The sequence below is a fragment of the Equus asinus genome, chromosome 20, assembly GCF_041296235.1.
Source record: "Equus asinus isolate D_3611 breed Donkey chromosome 20, EquAss-T2T_v2, whole genome shotgun sequence".
NCBI classification, from domain to species: domain Eukaryota; kingdom Metazoa; phylum Chordata; class Mammalia; order Perissodactyla; family Equidae; genus Equus; species Equus asinus.
In genome coordinates this window covers 27,233,423-27,246,107 of record NC_091809.1, presented here as the reverse complement: position 1 = coordinate 27,246,107, position 12,685 = coordinate 27,233,423, and positions in this window count along the sequence as shown.

Here is a 12,685-nt window from a genome sequence, read left to right as displayed (position 1 = left end):
AATGGGACCAGCGCCCTTATAAAGGGACCCAGCGGGCCCCTCGCCCTCCCACCGTGTGAGGATGCCGGGAGCCAGGAACCGAGCCCTTGCCAGACGTGGATCTGCGGGCCCCTTGCTGGTGGACTCCAGCCCCCAGAACGGCGGGTGATCAGTGTCCGCCATGGGTGAGCCACAAGCCTCCAGTTCTGTCATGGCAGCCGGACCGACTAAGGCGCTGCCTCTGCGACATACTCGCAGCCTGCCCACGCCCTGGGGAGACAGGCCCTGTGGCCACAGATGGCGCCCAGCGAGGGCTGCTGCGAGGCAGGGCCGGCCTGCGCCCCCATGCCACTGCCTCTGGGCTCGCCCAGCTGCATTTTCCAAATAGCGCACAGTGAGCGGGGGCGGGGAGCGGGGGGCACCTGCCTTTGGGGCCTTGTCGTTGGGGCAGCCTGACACTTGCCTGACCTCGCACCCACCAAAGAGGAGTGCTGTCTCCTCCACTGGATCCCACTGGAATGCACGCAAAGCGCCTAGCCTGTGCTGGTGCGCAGTAGGTGCTCAATAGATGTTTGCTCCTGGCGGCTGGGGAGGCTCCTTTGGGGTCTCTTTTGTTGTCAGACAGGAAGCCTATCCCCCAACTGGCTTCTGGGGCGAGAAGTAAGCTGTGTGGGGAAGACAGCGTAGGGATCTGGGCCGTCCTTCTCTGTGCGCTCGGAGCCCAGGGCCCTTGGCCGCCCTGCTCTGTGCCCTGCGAGCTGGCCTCCGGCCCACAGCCCGGGTCCCGGCCCTCTGGTCCCGGTTGAACTGAGCCAGCGGGAGGCACCAGCAGGAGCGGGGAGGGGCCGCTCGCCCTCTCGTCCCAGGAACCTGGTCCATCTCGTGCCCCTTCCTGCCCAGCTGGTTCCCTCAGCCTGCGTCCCTCCCCAGAGGCCCCTCCACTCACCCCGTAAGGGGCCCCCTGCACGGCTGGGCCGGTTCCTCCCAAAACTTCTTACGAACCTCCTCTGACCACTCAGTGGTTAAAAATGTCCACTCCGCCAGGCGGTTCTGCAGAGCTGGTGCCGGGGGAGGAAGGCAGACGTGGGGAGCTCACCAATGAAGCAAATTGCTGAAAATCGGAGTTTCACTGTCTTATCAAGGAGCCGCAGGAGAGGAGAGGAGATTGCAATTGCTGCCAGGACTTTCTCCCGTCCCACATCTTTGGCAGGAAAGTGGAGGAGAGGGGCCGGCCAGGTGGCACAGCGGTTAAGTACACACGTTCCACTTTGGCAGCCCAGGGTTTGCCAGTTCGGATCCTGGGTGCGGACATGGCACCGCTTGGCACGCCATGCTGTGGTAGGCGTCCCACATATAAAGTAGAGGAAGATGGGCACGGATGTTAGCTCAGGCCTTATCTTCCTCAAAAAAGAAAAAAAAATGTGGAGGAGAGCAGGAGAAGAGCATGCTCCCGGACCGAGGCGAGAACAGAGGGGAAGGGGGGCCAGGAGGGAGAAGGAAAGGACAATGGCCCTCCGAGAAATTAGGGGCAGCACTGAGAAAGGCGAGGGGGCGCCTGGGGGTCTTGATGCCACAACCTGGCAGGGGCACCGACAGGGGCCGGCCCCCTTTCAAAGCCACTACCCCCATGGCGCCCAATTCTGTTGCCCAGCAAGCTCGCACAGTAGGGAGGAGCCACTGGCCCGTGTTACTGATGAGGAAACAGGCTCAGAGGAAGGAGGCCTGGGCTGAAGGTCGGAAAGCCAGCTTGTTAGTCACGGAACCACCGTGAGTCTAGAGCAGGTGGGAGTTTTCTGTGAGGGGCCGGAGAGCAAATGTTTCCAGCCTTGCAGCCGCGCATCCTCTGTTACAGCCTGGCCATCGCAGTGAAAGCAGCGCGGACGACGCGGAAAGGGAGGGGTGTCTGTGTGCCAATAAAACTTTATTCACAAAACCAGGTGGCCCGCGGGGTTTGGGCTGAGGCGGGGTCCCAGGTTGCCACCTCTGGTCCCAGCCGGACCGCCCAGGATGGCAGCCGCTAGACACACGTGGCTGCTCACGTTCAAACTCATTTGCAGGAAACGTAGTTAGACATCTAGTCCCTCAGTCACGCTGGCCATGTTTCAAGAGCTCAGTGGCTGCGTGTGGCCACGCCTGGCAGCCACTCTGCCACACAGCCTGGAAGGTGACCGTTCCCGCCCTCACAGGAAGTCCTGCTGCAGGTGCTGCTCTAAGGCTCTCATCTCTAGATCGTGTTCTCTGGGGGGCAAGGCTAAAGGAATGATATTCGGCCTGTGGAAAAGCCTTCACACTTTCATTTATTCAGTCAACAAACATTTGTCCAGTGCCCTCTGGGTGCCAGGCCCTGCTGTTGGTGCGGGGGGCATAGAGGAGACCGAGAAAGGCCCGTTCCTGGTTCACTCGTTGCTTTATTGTCTCTGAGTTGCCCCTCCACCCACATATGCACGTGGCTTGCTCTGATGCTTCATTCAGGTTTCTGCCAGTGCCGCCTCCTCCAGGAAGCCTTCCCTGATCGTCCCAAGAAAGGAGAGAGTCCTTTCCTTATGCCCGTTACCCTGCCCGGTTTGTCTTCACAGCTCTCCCTGACGCTGCCATATATCCATTTATTTGTTTATTTGTTTTCATCTCCTCCACCAGAATTCACAATCTGTTGGGAGTGGGGTTCTGTTCTGCTTTGCCTTTGACAGGAAGCGGGTTCTAAGCCCAGGCTTTGGAGCAGACTGACCGAGCTGCAGCCCACCCTCCCCTCTCGCAGGCTGTGTGATGTTGGACAAGACGCTCGGACTTTCTCTGCCCCTCTTTCTTCACCTGGAAAGTGGGATAATAATAGTATGTTGGATAGTGGCCCCAAAAAAGGTATGTCTCAGGGCCTGCCCCATGGCTGAGTGGTTAAATTCACGCGCTCCACTGAGGCGGTCCAGGGTTCGGATCCTGGGCATGGACATGGCACCGCTCGTCAGGCCACATTGAGGCGGCGTCCCACATCTCACAACTAGAAGGACCTGCAACTAAGATATACAACTGTGTACCGGGGGGATTTGGGGAGATAAAACAGAAAAAAAAAAAGATTGGCCACAGTTGTTAGCTCAGGTGCCAATACGAAAAAAAAAAAAAGAAGAAGTACGTCCCTGTCCTTATAGCTGGGACCTGTGAATGTGACCCTATTTGGAAAGAGGGTCTTTGCGGATGTCAGTAGGTTGGGGATCCCGAGCTGAGTCCTCCTGGGTGACCTGGGTGGCTCCACATCCCATGACAAGTGTCCTTAGAAGAGGGAGTGAGGCATCGGCACCATCTGGCCCAGAAGTGATGCGTGTTAGTTCTGCTCAGAATTCATTGGCCAGGACTCATCATTCGGCCCCAGTGAGACACGAGGGGGCGAGGAGGTGTGGCTCTGCCCAGGAAGGGGACCAGAAATACGTGGGGAACAGCAGGCATGACGCCCCACCGGGGGTGAGGGGTCCGGAGTGGGGTGGCGAGCCCCCCAACATGCAGTGGGCGAGTGGGTAACGGCCCATCAGAAGGCCCTGAAGTAGGACTCGGGGGCCTCGGGGGCCTCTCAGAGCGTCCGTCTGGCGGCTCCCACAGGCAGAGGCCGGGTGCAGGCCAGGAACTGAGAGGCGGGAAGGGAGCATCCACACAGCCAGCTGAGATCCTCCCTCCGGAGCCTGGAAGCCTGTCCTCCCAGAATCCATTGCTGGGGTTCGGCTCAGGCCAGAGGCCACTGCAGGTGTCTCGATGGGAAGGAATTTAACTCAGGGAATTGAAGCCTGCGGACCCAGCGGGAGGCCGGAGGGAGTCAGACCAGTGGCCAAGAAGACAGCGCACGGGAGCCACCAAGGGTAACTGCCGATGACCTCCACTCCTGCCCTCGGCCTCCCAGTGGCCGGTTTGCAGGACAATGTCCGGAAGGTGCCAGGCAAACCTCACAACCATTATTGGCCAAGTCCTGCGTTCCTGCCCACCGTCGACAGGAACCACAGCAGCGCATGTTTCTTGTCTGCCTGATGGATCTTGTCTGAGTGCTTCTCGGCTGTAGGCTCCACCCTACAGCCCTGCGGACACCAAGTCCTGGACACGGAGGCCCAGGGTGCAGAGATACGCGGACACTGCAGCACACCCCAAAAGTGAGACCCGGAGATGGTGGCCAGAAGAGTTTGGGGCAGGCGGACATGCTGGCGGGAGGAAGTGACCCTGAACCCCGGTGGGGCCAGACCCCACTCCACACACCCAAGACAGGTGGATCTGTGAAATCCGGCAGCTGTCAAAACCCATGGGACACGCAGCATCAAGAGTGAACCGGGACAGAAACTGTGGACATCAGTTAATGATGATGTTTGGAGACTGATGGTAACACGTTAACTAAAGATGTTAATAACAGGAGAAATCAGAGCGGTATAGGGAACTTGTCTGCACTATCTGTACAATTCTGTGAATCTCATACTGCTCTAAGATATAAAATCTATCGAGTCAAAAAAAAGCAGAGTGGCTTCTTGGGGCTGGATCATGCTCCAAGCTGCGGGCTCTCGGACGCACAGAGAGCTGACCGCCTGAGCTGCCATGGGGGCAGCTGGCTGGAGCCACGACCCTCTGACTTGGAGGGACCTGGGACCAGCCCAGCTGGCTCCCCCTGCCAACCTTGGGGGTCTCTCCAGGATCTGGGCTCCCTCGCCAGAACCGTCGTGGTGTCCGCTGGATCAGTGAGCAGACTAGGCCTCAGTTTCACTGCCTCTAAGTGGAGCTACAACACGTAGCAGTCAGGACGGCCTGGCTTGTGCTACGTAACAAACCAGCCTGGATTGCTGAGCTAGAAGAGGCTGTGTTTCCAGGACCAGGACGTGCTGCTGGGCACTAATCTGGAAAATGGGGCTCTCGGATGGCGCTCGGTGCTGAACGGCAGGCCTGGGCTCACAGCAGGCCAGCGTGGGGGGTATGTCTGAGTGTCCACCGCAGGAGCAGCAAAGGCAGATACCGACACTTCTGCAAACACGGCCGCCTGTCCCCTCCCAGAGCCAGATGTGGAGACAGGACGGTTCCACACCGGCCTCCCCGTGGGGCCCTCCCAGGCCCAGGGCGAGCCCTGGTCTGTCCCACTCGCCCGCCTCACGTTCCTCTAGAACCAGAGGTTAATGCACCCATCCCCGGAGCAGGGAACATGGCTGCCTGCCGAGGTTTTAATTACAGCAGAAAATTGGCCCAATTGGTATTTAATGCAGAGTAAGTGTGGAGGTGACTGGTCAGGGCAGGGGAGCCGAGGGCCGGGGCGGGGCGGCGTGCTGAGCCCGGCCTGGCTGGGGTCCCGGGCGCCTCTGAGGGCAGGGGGGCCGGGGCTGCTCTCTCCGGGGCTGCAGGGGGGCCGCCAAGACCTGCAGGAGGAGAGCACGCAGCCCCGAGAAGAGGGAGGCGTGTCTGCGTCCTCTCCACTCTCCGCCTCAGCGGTTCTCTCCCTGTGCCACCCACCCAGCTCCAGGGCCGCGGTGGGGAGAGGGCTCCCCGGGCTGCAGTAGGGGAGGGGGCTCCGGCACTGAGGCCAGCGGGGGCCGACTTCTGCTGGGACGAGGGACAGGCCCCTCCTCGGAGCTGAACGCGCCAAACCTTCCGGGAGGGTTGGGGGAGGCGGGGGCCCCCTGGGCCTACCCCAGCCTCCGGGTCTCCCCCTGGGCAGCGACAGAGGGAAACCTTCCAGGAGAGCCAGCACTTCAGGAAAAAAGAAGGAAAAAGCCCTAAACACAGGAGGGGACAGGATGGCAGAAGCCACCCCCCCCAGGATCCATGGTCTCCGCGCCCCGGCAGGACTGTGTCCCGCCACAGACAGTTTAGAAACAAGAGCAGGAGTCTGGGGTCAGACCGCCCAGATTCTGGTTCTGACGGCGGCCCTCACAGAGGCCGGCGACTTGCTTTGTCTGCACCTCAGTTTCCTCAGCTGTAAAATGGGGGTGATTTCCAATGGTTAGGCGAGGCTGCAGAAACCAAGAAACCCAGCCTCTCAGTGGCTGAAAATCACACGGCGTCTCTCATCCGAGGGGGGCTTTGCTCATAGTAGTCACTGGCAGAGCAGTCGCATTCTGGAACATTCCGGTACACCGCTGGCTGTCGTGCCAGAAGGAGAAAGGGCTCTGGAGGGTCTCACACGGGCGATTAAGTGCTTCAGCAGGGGGATGAGGTGTCAGTTCCACCCACAGCTCATTGGTGGGAGCCACGTGACCTCGCCCCCCATGGGGTGGGAGGAAGCCCCGTCCACTGTGCGCAGGAGGGGCAGGAAGTACCCGGCCCACAGCTGACACCTGTCCCGAGAACTGAGGGAGGGAAGGAAGGCAAAAGCTAGGACAGCGACCGGCCCGTGGTGAGTGCTCTTTCCACGTTCCCATTTCATGTTTCATCAGGAAAAGACACCTCGCTCAGACACCGGCTGAGCAGGACCAAGATGGGCCAGTGGCTGGAAGCCTGGGAAGCGTGCTCAGGTATGTTCCGGGTGTGCTCCAGATGTGTTCCAAGTGTGCTCCAGGTATGTTCCAGGTGTGCCCCAGGTGTGTTCCAGGTATGCTCCAGGTGTGCCCCAGGTATGTTCCAGGCGTGCTCCAGGTGTGTTCCGGGTGTGCCCCAGGTGTGTGCTATGCACATCCAGTCACTGAGGCACAAGTCCTGGCATGCCCGACCCTGAGCTCCGACAAGACCCCAGGGCTCTGTCACGCATTTGGAGAGGGAGGGGTGGGCTGGAGCCTGCCTGCCCTCCAGCCCTGGGCCCACAGGCACCCCACACACAGAGACCCCACCCCGGGCCAGGCAGGCCACCTGGACCAGGCAAGTCCTGCGTCAGCCCCAGCCTGCAGCCCAGGCCCACCGCAGGTGGGAGCCACCCCTCCTCGTCCCGCCCCATTGGTTGCATCCTCTCCTCTTGGCTGGGAGGAGCACTGGCTCCAACCCTCTTGCTCATTCAGTTCTTCACCCAAACAGAGGCGGGGACTGCAAGCTGAGGGGACAGGCTCCGAGAGGCAAAGTCACCTGCTCGGGGTCTCCCAGTGGAAAGTGGCAAGGGCAGGATTTGAACCCAGGCCGCCCTGTCTTCAGAGCTTCCAAATGTCACCAAGCTGCCCCTCTGAGGCTGCCTCTGTGTGGGGGCCCTGGCTGCCCCATCGCGGAGGGCTCACTTCAAAGATGAGAGCTGAGGAGCCCCCCGCCCCCAACAGTCGATGTCGCCCAAGGTCCCGAAAAGCGCAGGCCTCTCCAGGTAAAGCCCCTGTGCCCCCTGGGACACAGCCAGGTCACCCAGCGGAGCACAGCCCGGGGCAGGCGCTCAGCAGCTGCTTTGGCTTCTTGAGGAGGGAGAGAGGGAGGGAGGGAGGGCAGCAGGGCAGAGCAGCCACCAGGCCGAGTCCCCCTCGCGGATGCGGCCCTGGGAGGCCGCGCTGCCGGAGGGGCCATTTCCTGGGGTTCTGTTGCCACAGGGGGGTTACCAGCCAGGGGAGAGAGACGGGAGAGACGGGTGTGCTGGCGTCGGCAGGCTGGGGGGTGGGCAGGGAGAGCGACCACACTGCCCCTCCTCCGAAGAGATGATCGGATGATTGGGAGGCTGGATGTCCCCCAGGGCGCTCTGCCTCCCAACCTCGTTCGCAGGAGCTAAGCCCTGCCTGGGGCCTCCTGGCCCGGAAAGGCAGGAATCGAGGGTTAAGGAGGATTTGGAGATTAGATGAGATCGACAGACACGGGGCTGCCGGGAGCCCTCCCCGGCTCATTAACACCCGGCCCAGAGGTAATTAACAGGCTTGCTGGGCTGCGGGCTGGGGGTGGGCCGCCCCTGGCTCCTCTGGGCCAGCCCTGAAGGCTGGAATCTGGGTCCTGCCTCCAGTGGCTCCCGTCGCTGTCACCTACTGAGTGCTTGCTGTGCGCCAGTGGCTGGCTGAGTTCCTGCTACGGTTCTAGGAGGCAGGTTGCTATCACGAGGTCTGCTTTGCAGATGGAGAAACTGAGGCACGGGGAAATGAGGGGCTTGTCCAAGGTCACTCCCCAAGCAAATGATGAATCTGGGAAATCAAGAGCTTGTGCCCTGAACCTTCTGGACTGGTTTCCATTGCTTCTCCCCACCCCCCGACTCCCACACAAGGTGAATAACATCCCGTGTTGTCCCCCAGGCGTCTGTCTGGCTTAACCGCCTGGACTCAGCTGCACATCCAGATGTGGGGAAAACCCTGTGCACCAAAGTGCACACATCGGCGAAAGCGTGTGACCAGAAGGTCCGCGAGCTCCAGCAAGACGGGGTCCCAGCAACGCTGAGATGATGAGGTTGGCGTGTGGCTAGGGTCCGCGCGCTCCTGAGGAGTCGAGCTGGCTGATGCTTCCGGCCCTCACTTATCGTCCATCAACTCGTGGTCCAGACACAGCAATAACAAGACGGGCCGTGCCAAACGGGCACAGGGAGCTGCCCAGGGGAAGCGAGGGCCTGCAGAAGGCGAGGGATGGCAGGGAGCCCGCCCCCGGAGGCTGTGCCTGGTCCCTCTCCGCAAGATATATCACCCACTGTTTCCTGTCTGTAATAGGAAAAAAAAAAAAAGCTAAATATTTAAAACTTCTCCCCAAATATAGGAAAGACGGAGAACCTTTTTTGGTCAGGGTCCCCATGGGAGGCCCACTCTGCCGTCTGAGTGGGTGACCTGAGGTCTGAGCTAGAGAAAAAGTTGCCCCATGCGACCCTGGGCCTGTGAGGCTGGGGGTCCGGTGCCACCCCGAGGTGCTGTGGCCCTGGCCAGGCGAGTGGCCGGCGGGCAGGGGAGGCTCAGAGCCGACCCAGCTCCCCTCCTGTCCCACACCTCCTCCCGGCACCTCCCGGTGGGCTGAACCCGCTGGGAGCCAGGGGACCAGGAAGCCGAGAGCCGCCCGCCCTGAGTCGGGGGCAGGAGGGCCAGAAAGACGGCGTATGGGGGCTCCCTGCTCCTCCCCCTGCAGCCGAGGGTCACACCCAGCAGTCCTCCCACCGGTGGGCGCGCCTTCTGGAGGAAACGCTCTCCCGCACACGATGGTACAGACACAGGCTTCGGCAGAACAGAGAGCTGGAAACCATCTAAGGTTGGGCCCAAGCTGGAGGATTTATGGTCCGGACTGTGGAGAACGAGGCAGAAAGAAAAAGAGATGGAAAAGCTTGGAGGTCCGCTGGGATGGTAGTGGGGGAATTGTGTCCCCCAAAAACACAGGTCCAGGCCCTGATCCCCGCACCTGGGAACGTGGCCTGACTTGGAAAGGGGGCTTTGCAGCCGTAGCTCGTTATGCATCTGGAGAGGGTGGGCCCCGCACCCAGCGGCTGGCATCCTTGTGGAGACAGGAGGAGCAGATTTGGGGTACCTGGGGAGGAAGGAGGAAGGCCAGGAGCCCCCTGGAAGCTGGAAGAGGTGAGGAAGGCCCCTCCCCTGAGCCTCCGGAGGGAGCACAGCCCTGCGGCCCTTCCTTTCAGACTTCTGGCCTCAGACGGCAAGAGAAGACGTCTCTGTGTGTTAGGCCACCCAGGTTGTGGCCCCACATTTCAACAGCCACAGGACAGTAATGCAGTGACAAAGGCAAGCTTCCGAACAATTTGTGCAGGATGGTATAATTTATGTCGAAAAGCGCATGGGGGAGGGCAGCCCCCTGGCCTAGTGGTTAAATTTTCATGCTCCTCTTCGGCAGCCTGGGTTCCCAGGTTCAGATCCTGGGGCGTGGATCTACACCACTTGTCAGCCAGGCTGTGACAGTGACCCACATATAAAATAGAGGAAGACGGGCACAGATGTTAACTCAGGGTCAATCTTCCTCAGCAAGAAAAAAAAAAAAAAAAGGAAGGAAAGAAAGAAAGAACTGTGTGGAGCAGTGTGGTCAATGCCCATTGCCCTGGGGCCATCTGAAGCTCCAGCAGGCAGTTCCCATAGAGGTTCCCAGCATCCCACCCCAGCAGCTGCATCCCCACCTGGGAGGGTGCCGAGGCCCTTACCACCCCCAGAAGCAGCCTCAATCAGAGAGGGGTGGTTGCTGGTGGGTTTCCTGCTCCCTCACCTGGCAGAGACAACTCTGAGATGCACAGTCTACACACAGAGTCCCCCAGAGGCCCAGCAGGACACAGGGCCACGCGCCCACAGGGGTTATTTGCTCCTAATGCCCGGGCGGCTTCCTCCCCTCCCTGTCAGCTTCCTCCCCTCCCTGTCGTATTAATTGTCTGATCCTGCTTAACAAACCACCCACAACTCAGCGGCTCAAAACACACGATCACTTACAATCTCCCGTGTTTCTGAGGAGCAGGAGTTCCGCTGGGCACGAGTGGCACAGCATGTGGCTGCTCCCTAAGCGCTGAGGCCTCAGCGGGGAGCCCCGAGGGCTGCAGCGGGGGTCACCCAGGGGCCACTCACTCTCGAGGGCCTGGCGGCTGTCGCGGGCTGCTGGCTGAGGGCTGGCACGCTGTCCTGGAACATGTGGCCCCCTGAGTGGCCTGGGCTCCTTACATATGGCGGCTGGGGTCCGAGGGGAGGAACTTAGAGAGACAGAGAGGAGGGAGGGGAGGGGAGGGGGCAGGGAGGAGAGAGCGTGCAGACGCCCTCTGACCTCCCGACCTGGCCTCAGCATCCTCCAGCGGTGGGGTCACCAGGCTCAGGGGAGCCAGCCAGACCCCGCCTCCCTTGGGAGGAGCGCCACATGCTGTGGAGAAATGGGAGGGGTGGCCATCTTTGAAAAGTACCACCTCCCCCTCCTTCTTGGCTTCTCCCATCCCCTGCAGCTGTCTCCTGGGACCGCCTCTCAGACCAACAGCTGGCCCCCAAATCCTGGCTTGCCTCGGGGTCTTTGCCTTTGAGGGAACCCAAAGCCATCACACGAATCAATACAGTACTTATCTAGGTGTGGATAGGTGTATGTGAATGTTCAGAAAAAGATCTGTAAGGATACACCCCAAACAGACAACAATGGGTCCCCTAAAGAGGGAGCTGGGATAGGGGTTGGGAGGGTTCATCTTTACTTATTTTTTTTTTTTTCCGAGGAAGATTAGCCCTGAGCTAACATCTGCCAATCCTCCTCTCTTTTTTTTTTTCTGAGGAAGACTGGCCCTGAGCTCACATCCGTGCCCATCTTCCTCTACTTTATATGTGGGATGCCTACTACAGCATGGCCTGCCAAGCAGTGCCATGTCCGCACCCAGGATCCGAACCAGCGAATCCCGGGCTGCTGAGAAGCGGAATGTGTGCACTTAACTGCTGCACCACCGGGTGGGCCCCAGGGTTCATCTTTAATATCTGGATTTTTGTCACCACCGGGAGGGGTTTCCTGCATCCTCTGTGGGGCGTAAAAGAGGGAGGGGCAGGGGCAGGAAGCCATGGAGACCTGTGGGGACATTGGCCCTACAGCAGCTGGGACTTGCACGCACAGGAAGCAGGAAGAAGGGAGGCGAGGACAGGCGGGCAGCTCCTGTCTGCTCGCTCCAGGCAGGGAGCCCACAGCCTATTTGGCAGCTGAGCTGAGGGCTCGCGGCAGCTCTCGGGCGGGGAGGCTGGAGACCCCGCTCCTCTGTGAGGCCACGCGGGCCTCAGTCACCCAGTCCGTGGAAGGGACCTGGTGATGGCGGTCCCCCAGGCTGTGGGGAGGGTTCGCACGCTGCGATGCAGGAAGATGCCGACACAGGACCTGGCGCCGAAAGCCCATAACGGAGGAGGTTAAGCGCCAGCTGTATGCGGAAGTCGCTTTAAGCGCTTGTTGTATGCGTTGATCCGCTGAAGTCCTCACAATAACGCCACAAAGTAGGAGCCCTTACAGTCTCGATTTTGTGAGAGAGGAAACAGGAAGGTTGAGGAGCGAGCTGAGGCCACACAGCGAGGCTGCTAGACCCGTGGCCTTCCTTCCCTTCTGACTCGGACCGCCCTGCGCTCTCTGCCCACCACCTCACGCCTCCTGTGAGAAAATGGATGAACACTGGGGAAAGTCAGAGCTGGAGACAGACTATGTTTTCCTGGGCTTTTGGGGGACCCAGGAGCCCCGAGGAGGGCTGGTATAACCCCGGGAGCAGGAACCCCTCCCCTCTCCATCCTTAACCACCGTCTGGGGTCCACTCAGACCCTCCTCTCCAAACCAGGGGCATTTGGGGCAAAGCTGATGGAGGGAGCATCTCCTTCAGGATCAGAGGAAGGGGGTCCCCCCACCCCGACTTCCACTCCACTTTCAAGGGGGAGGAGACGGAGCAGCAGGGCCTGGGGGCTGCAGCCCCATCGCCATAGCAACCAGACTGGAGCGGTTTCTGGTGCAGGAGCCGCGTGGGCCGCAGCTGAGGCCAGAAGGGGACGCAGGGCTGAGGGCTGGCAGGAGACCTCAAGGGCACGACCTTGCTCTGCGGCCACACCGCCCACACCCCGGGGCCAGGCGAGGCTGGCGGCCTGGGCACCATGTGTGCCGGGGGAGGGGCACCCCCACCCTTTGACCTCCAGCCTGAGTGTGCGGCAGCTGTTGTCCGCCCTGGAAGACCGCTGGGAAGCCACCGAGGAGGGAAACGGCAGGATGGCACGGCCTCCGGGTCACACGTGGCTGTAGGGCATGTTTGCTTTTCTCTGCTTCCTTTTTTTTCTTTGAATGAGGCATAATTTGCATAAGACACAGTGCACAGATCCTAAGTTTCAGCTCTATGTACAAACCTGCACCTCCACCACCCAGAGGGAACGTGTCTGTCCCTCCTGAGAGCTCCCTATGCCCCCTCCTGGAGGTCACTATGTCC